This window comes from Nematolebias whitei, chromosome 7 (genome assembly GCF_014905685.2).
Source record: "Nematolebias whitei isolate Nwh7 chromosome 7, NemWhi1, whole genome shotgun sequence".
NCBI classification, from domain to species: Eukaryota; Metazoa; Chordata; class Actinopteri; order Cyprinodontiformes; family Rivulidae; genus Nematolebias; species Nematolebias whitei.
The window spans coordinates 5,847,928-5,855,162 of NC_056504.1; the positions used below are offsets into that span (position 1 = coordinate 5,847,928).

At 39.8% G+C, this 7,235-nt stretch overlaps 1 protein-coding gene across 1 annotated transcript in view; it reads left to right on the forward strand.

Annotated features, from left to right (window-relative positions):
• The window catches only part of LOC119412121 (kinesin-like protein KIF21B), a 34,998-nt gene that overhangs the window by 26,752 nt on the left and 1,011 nt on the right, over window positions 1-7,235 (forward strand). The gene's annotated exons all lie outside the window — the stretch shown is intronic.

Below are 7,235 nucleotides of genomic sequence, written 5' to 3' on the forward strand. Positions count from 1 at the left end.
ATTCCAGTCCCATAGAACTGCATGGAATAAGTTATTTGTGTGAAATCTGTTAGGTGACTCATGTGTAAAGTTTATTTTAAGGATAGATAAAACAATACTTTTGAAGTAAATTAGGATAAATTACAGAACACTGTTGAGTAAAATACGATATTTTTTGTCTCTTCTTTCACTTGTCTCATGCAGTGTGAGCTTCTCGTTCTTATCTGTTCTTCTTTGAAACTTTTTCCTTTTCACTTGGTTTGGTTGTTTTCCATGGCAGAAAATTGTAGGACACCAACGCTGTCAGGAGGTAAGTAGCCATGCCCGTGTATCCTCCGATTACGAGACACAGCGGCTGCGCCAGCACAAACAGACAGAAGACGTTCATCGACGCTCCGTCATTTAGCTCCACCAGGTCGTCCTTCGAGGCTCTCATCACGCCAAAGAAATACATCAACGCCACTGCGGGGTAAAAGGCCAGCTCCACCATGACGATAAAAAGGAAGCACCTCCCTCACACACGACACTGGAATACCTTTAAAATGACGGCATACAGTTGGAAAGCTGTGTAAAGTCGGCTAAACAACAGTTTCAGACAAGCACACTCACCCAGGCTCGGTTCACACTCGTTTCCAGGCAGAATCCCTCTGAACCGAGGTGTTGAGGAAAAACAAACTCGGACCTTTGATCCTTCATCATAAAAACCCTGTGAAACATTATCCACTCACTGCACTTCTTATCAGGACGTTTAGCAGTTATTACCATCACAACAAATGTGCTGCTTTTTTTGCATTAATTCAATTTGTAAGAAACCCTTCTATTAAAATTTTCCAATTGCTAAAACTAATTAGCCTCTGCTTTCTTGTGTGCCAGCTTTCCTCAACCGCTGTGTCAAAGTGCCCTTCACTCCTCAGCACAAACTGTCATTAAATGATTAAACTGTGAAAACCAGGGCTGAATATAAAGCGTGTGAACCTTATTTAATCTTGTATAACTTACATAATGAGTGTGTATCATTTGAAATATACTTGGAAGTGTTAAAACATACATTTTGACCTTTTAATGACAGATTTCTGTATAAAATAAGATGTATGTCACCCTGCTCCAATTTTGTTTTTTTATGCGCAAGAGAAAACTCAACTTTAAAGAAATGAACTGTAGCCAAGAGAAACAGGAAGCTTACAGCTCCTACAGTATAAATGCATTGTTTCGTGCAACTGTGCAAAAGTTTTAGGCATGTGTGGAATGCAAATTAAATCTACCTTTTTAAACAGATTGCATTTGTAAACTTTATCAGTACAGAGTGAATGAACAGAGAAATTTAAATCAAATCTACATTTGTCCAACATTTTTCTTTAAAACAACCTCAGTTCTTCAGGTTTTGAAGGAACTCTGTAGGTGGTTCAGAGCATCTTGGAGAACCAAAGATCTCCTGTTGATGTTTGTGGCTCAGAATCTTCTGGTCCTTCCAGTAATCCTACTTGATGTTGAAATCTGAGGATTCTGTGTACGTCTTCGTCACCTGTGGGACTCTGTTTTTTATGCTGAAGGCGACGCTGACACTGGCTGAGTATTTAAGCTTATTGTCCTGCTGCTGAATAAACTGTGGTTGATTAGACACCTCCTGAATCATCTGACATGAATCTGCTAGTATTTCTCAACACAAAGGCCACCCGTTTACCACATGACCAACTTTGTTTGCAGAAATGCAACCTCAACCTTGTAAGGAACTTCCACTGTGTTTGGAAGTTGGGGTGCAGGGGGTGCTGCAGCCGGAGGACACGCATGTTCAAATACATAGATAAAGGAATAATATTGAATAAATAAAATCTGATGTTACTGATATTTAAAGTACTTCTGTAAAGTATTCACAGCACTTTACATTTTCCACATTTTGTTATTTTACAGCCTTATTCCAAACTGATTATTATTAATCTCTTTCCTCAAAATTCTGCACACAATACGTGATCACAAACCCAACAGTTACTCTGTCAGAGCTCTGGCATTTTTCAATGGAGAGAGGAGAACCTTCCGGAAGGACAACAATCTCTGCAACAATCTACCAATCAGACCTGCATGGTAGAGTGGCCAAATGAAAGCCACTCCACAGCCCATCTAGAGTTTACCAAAAGGAACCTGAAGGACTCTCAGCCCATGAAAAACTAAATTCTCTGGTCTAATGAGACAAAGATTGAACTCTTGGGTGTAAATTCCAGGCGTCATGTTTGGAGGGAACCAGGTACCACTCATCATCAGGTCAATACCATCCCTACAGTGAAGCATGATGGTGGTAGCATCATGCAATGGGGATGTTATTCAGCAGCAGGAACTGGCAGACTAGTCAGGATAGAGAGAAAGATGAATGCAGTAATGCATAGAGTCATTCTGGATGAAAACCTGCTCCAGAGCGCTCTGGACCTCAGACTGGGGCGACGGTTCATTTTTCAGAAGGACAACAGCCCAAAGCACATGGCCAAGATCTCAAAGCAGTGACTTCAGAAGCACTTTGTGAATGTTCTGAGTGGCCAAGCCAGAGTCCAGACTTGAATGTGATTGAACATCTCTGGAGATATCTGAAAATGGCTGTGCACAGACTTCTCCCATCCAACCTGATGGGGCTTGAGAAGCACTGCAAAGAAGAATGGGACAAACTGGTGTGCTAACGTTGTGGCATCGTATTCAAAAAGACGCGAGACTGTAATTGTTGCCAAAGGTGGATCAACAAAGTATTAAGCAAAGGCTGTGAATACTTATCTAAATGTGAATTATTATATTTTTATTTTTCATAAATTTACAAAAATCTCCAAAAATATTTTTCACATTGTCATAATGGGGGGGTTGTGTGTAGAATTTTAAAGAGATAAATTATTTTAATACCATTTGGAATAAGGCTGTAACATCACAAAATGAAGAAAAAATGAAGCGCTGTGAATACTTTTCAGATACACTGTAACCTTTAATATAATTCTGACATATAGAGTTTTGTAAACTGGATATATAAATCAGCAGTGTTATCGTTTATCTGTGTGCAACATTTAACCACTCCCTAAAACTCACATAAGTAGGAAGATCTTCACTGGGTCATTGTTTTTATCATGTCCACTTCAGATATGACTCAAGTGTCAAAGTTCATGCTCAATAATCCAGGTAAAAAAAGGAGTGGACGGGGGAGAGGGCAGGCCCCAGAAAACATCTTATCACCAGTGACCTGGTTGGCTCACAATGTGAGTGGGCTGTGTGTGGGACTGAGTTTGTTGTGGCTCCTTGGACTGATGAAGTCCTTTGGATGAAGGACAAAACATCTAAAAAAGAAAGAAACTGTTCAGATGACCAGACTGAACTTTGTTGGATACTCGTGTTTTTCATTGCTTACATTTGATACAATAATATTCTTCGTATGTGTGTTTAGGGTCTTCCTAATTCATACGTGCTCACAGCCCCTAGGGGTCCCTCCCCAACCTCAGCCGAAACCCACTCCCATGAGTGCGTCTGAAGTGCACCTACCAGAACTGATGCAGTTTAAAAGGCAAAGGGTGGTTTAATTTAGATATCTCTAGGGTTCACCTTTGTGTTAGTGAAGATGTGCAGTCAAGAACTTTTACCCATAAAATATAAAATGGAACATTTATTTATTTACTTGACAACAATGTGTGGTTCTTTAATATAATACATTAACATAAATATTAGAGCAAAAACTCAATATTTTTTGTGTTACTTTCAGGGAAAACAAAACAAATGAGGATACATTTAGATCAGAAAATACTCCAAAGCTTGGTAATGCATTTTAATCATAAAATTGCAGCTTTCAAGATTTAGATCAAAGCCTCCATAACATTATTTGAGTAGTCATATCTGATAATAAAAGCACTGCATTTTAATGTGCCATCACTTTAATTACTCTAAGCTGTTTAGGCCTGTTTCTCCTTAGTATAAGTGAAGGACAGGTGGGAAGGGACTTTTAGGAAAATAATACATAAATAAAAGTAAAGTTTGATTGTGCCTTTGTTGCAGCCTGAAAGAGGATAATATGAGTAAAAGATACGTTGACAAGATGCTTCCATTCAGGCAGCTGTAGAGGGAAAATATTTATAATTCAAAACAATTACATAAGAACAATGTATAACTTTTCTCTTTAAAGCAAATCAAACATAAAATGTAAAAAAATATCGCTATAACATCATTTATTTAGCATCTTTCACACATGTCTTTACTCTGTTTCTTATATTGTTTTCAACAAAAATAAAATGTAAATGCTTATTTGCACAAAATAAAACAAATTAACCATTAATGTAATCATAACAGTCACATTTTCAGTCCTTGACTGTTTAATTCACCGAGCTGCATAATCTACACACAATGTAATGTGCTAATAACACATGTTTCATGGTGATACGTCGACAGCAAAGCTAATTAGCTTAAAACATTTTAAATCATGGTCATAAATGTCCATCACTCAATCAAACCACTCAACTTAAGGTGAAAATACGTAAAAACTCAACATAAAGTATTTACAAATGTTTTATGTAAATACACAGATATTCAGTAACTACTTGAAAGAGGATAATGTGAGTAAATGATACTCTGACACCATGCTTCCATTCAAGCTCCTCCTTCAGACCCAGCAGACATTAATTGATCATAGACTTGATCACTGTAAATGAGTCCTCGAGGCTCAATGGGATTAACCTGTCTAAATAAAGGCTGAATGAAAAAAAAGACATTCATCAGAACAGATCAGCAAATCAGTCATAACTATTCTTAAACTTACATTAATTTAACAATTGTTTTTAGTAAACTTTTTAACAGTGAAAGAGAGGAGTATGAAAGAGAGGAGATGGGAAAATAGGGAGATGCAACATAGAGTAAAGAGGGAGGTAGTAAAGGCAAAGCAGAAAGTGTATGATGAGTTGTATGGGAGGCTGGACACTAAAGAGGACTTGTACCGATTGGCAAGACAGAATGATCAGGCTGGAAAGGATGTGCAGCAGGTTAGGCTTGTTATGGTACTGTTCTAACAAGTGAGGAGAGTGTGATGGAAAGATGGAAGGAGTACTTTAAGGAGCTAATGAATGAAGAGAATGAAAGAGACAGAAGAGTAGAGGTCATAAAAACTGTGGACCTGGAAGTGAGAAAGATTAGTGAGGGTGAAGTCCGGAATATCTGAAAAGAATAAAGAAGGGGAAGGCAGTGGGACCTGGTGACATACGAGGTTAGGAAATGTCTCGGAGAGATGGCAGTGAGGTTTTTGACTCTAATATTCAATGGCATATTTGAGGGGAAGAAATGCATGAGGAATGGAGAAGAAGTGTGCTGGTGTCCATTTTTAAGATCAAGGGTGATGTACAGAGTTGTAGCAACTACAGGGGAATTAAGTTGATGAGCCACATGATGAAGATCTGGGAGAGAGTTGTGGAAGCTAGACTTAGACGAAAGGTGACTATTTGTGAGCAGCAGTATGGTTTCATGCAGAGAAAAAGCACCACAGATGCCATCTATGTTTTGAGAATGCTGATAGAGAAGTAAAGAGAGGGTCAGAAAGAACTCTATTGTGTCTTTGTGGATTTAGAAAAGCATATGACAGGGTGCCAAGGGAGGTGTGGTATTCTGGAGTAGCAGAGAAGTATGTTGGACTGGTACAGGACATGTATGAGGACAGCAGGACAGTGGTGAGATGTGCTGCAGGAGTGACAGACTGCTTCAAGGTGGAGGTGGGATGCATCAAAGATCGGCTCTGAACCCCTTTTTGTTTGCTCAGGTGATGGACCAGATGAGGTCAGGCAGACATCCTCGTGGAATTAGAGGGAAGCCGATGGAACAGTGATGCTACAAGAAGCAGAGGTCAAAAAGGTGCAGGACTTCAAGAACTTGGGGTCCACTATCCAGGAAAATGGAGAATGTGGTAAAGAGGTGGTAGCACAGTGGCACACTTGGTAGAGCTGCTGCCTCTCAGTGAGCAGGTTGCCCTGGTTCAAATCACGGTCCGGAGGTCTTTCTTGGTGGAGTTTGCATGTTCTCTCCGTGCATGCGTGGGTTTTCTCTGGGTACTCTGGTTTCCTCCCACAGACCAAAAACATGCATGTTAGACTGATTGATAACTCTAAATTGTCTCTAGGTGTGAGTGAGAGAGTGAATGTTTGTTTGTCTCTATGTGTCCCTGTGATGGACTTGCAACCTGTCCAGGGTGTCCCCTGCCTTTATTTCCCAGTTGTTCAACCTGTGCTGTACCTCTGATGACCTCATTCCTAATCTTATCCATTATTGTCACTCCTAAGAAGAACCTCAACATCTTCATTTCTGCCACTTCCAGTTATTTCTCCTGTTTTTGTTGTCAGTGCCTCTGTCTCCAGACCATACATAATAACTGGTTCACATCACTGTCTTGTAAACTTTTCCTTTGATCTTTGCTGACACTAATTTTGTTACAAATCACTCCTGAAACTTTTCTCCATCCACTCCATATTGCCTGGACTCTCTTTTTCACCTCTTTGCCCATCCAGCCATCCATTATCTTTACCTGCTTCTTCCTTTTTTGGGTTGCCGGTGTCCATGTCCAACAATCACTGTGCGAGAGTTAGAGAGGCCAGACTGAGATGGTTTGGACACATCCAGAGGAGGGATAGTGGGTATATTGGTAGAAGGATGTTAGAAATGCAGCTGCCAGGAACAGAGGAGATGTATGGATGCAGTTAGAGAGGACATAGAGGTAGCTGGAGTGAGGACAGAAGATGCAGAGGACAGAGTGAGATGGAGGAGGATGACTCGCTGTGGCGACCAATGAAGAGGGAAAAGCCGAAAGAAAAAGTTTTTAGTCAATGATTTAACAAGAATTTTTTTTTTAAATTTTATGTCACTACATCTATTTTCATTTACCTATTTAATTTGAACCAACTGCACTTTGAAATAAATCTCAATGTATCACACCTTCATCTGTGACAGAGGGCATACTGCACCCCATGGATGGTTTAAAAGGTCCCTGATGGGATCTTTGCATGTAGAGATTTTTATACCATCCAGTCAGTTTCATCTAAACCAATTGTCGTCATACTTTTTGATCCTCTGTCACGGACCGAAAAGGGGAATTGGAAATGCTCTCCCTTCCTTTCTCGATCTGTCCATGTGTGCATGTTGTGAGCGCAACAACTTGAAACATAAGTGAGGTATCGACTTTCATTTTGGTATGTGTCTGCATCTATGTGTAAGAAAGGTTCTTATCAAGAACTGGGTTACCACCTCAAATCCAACATGGACACCACTAT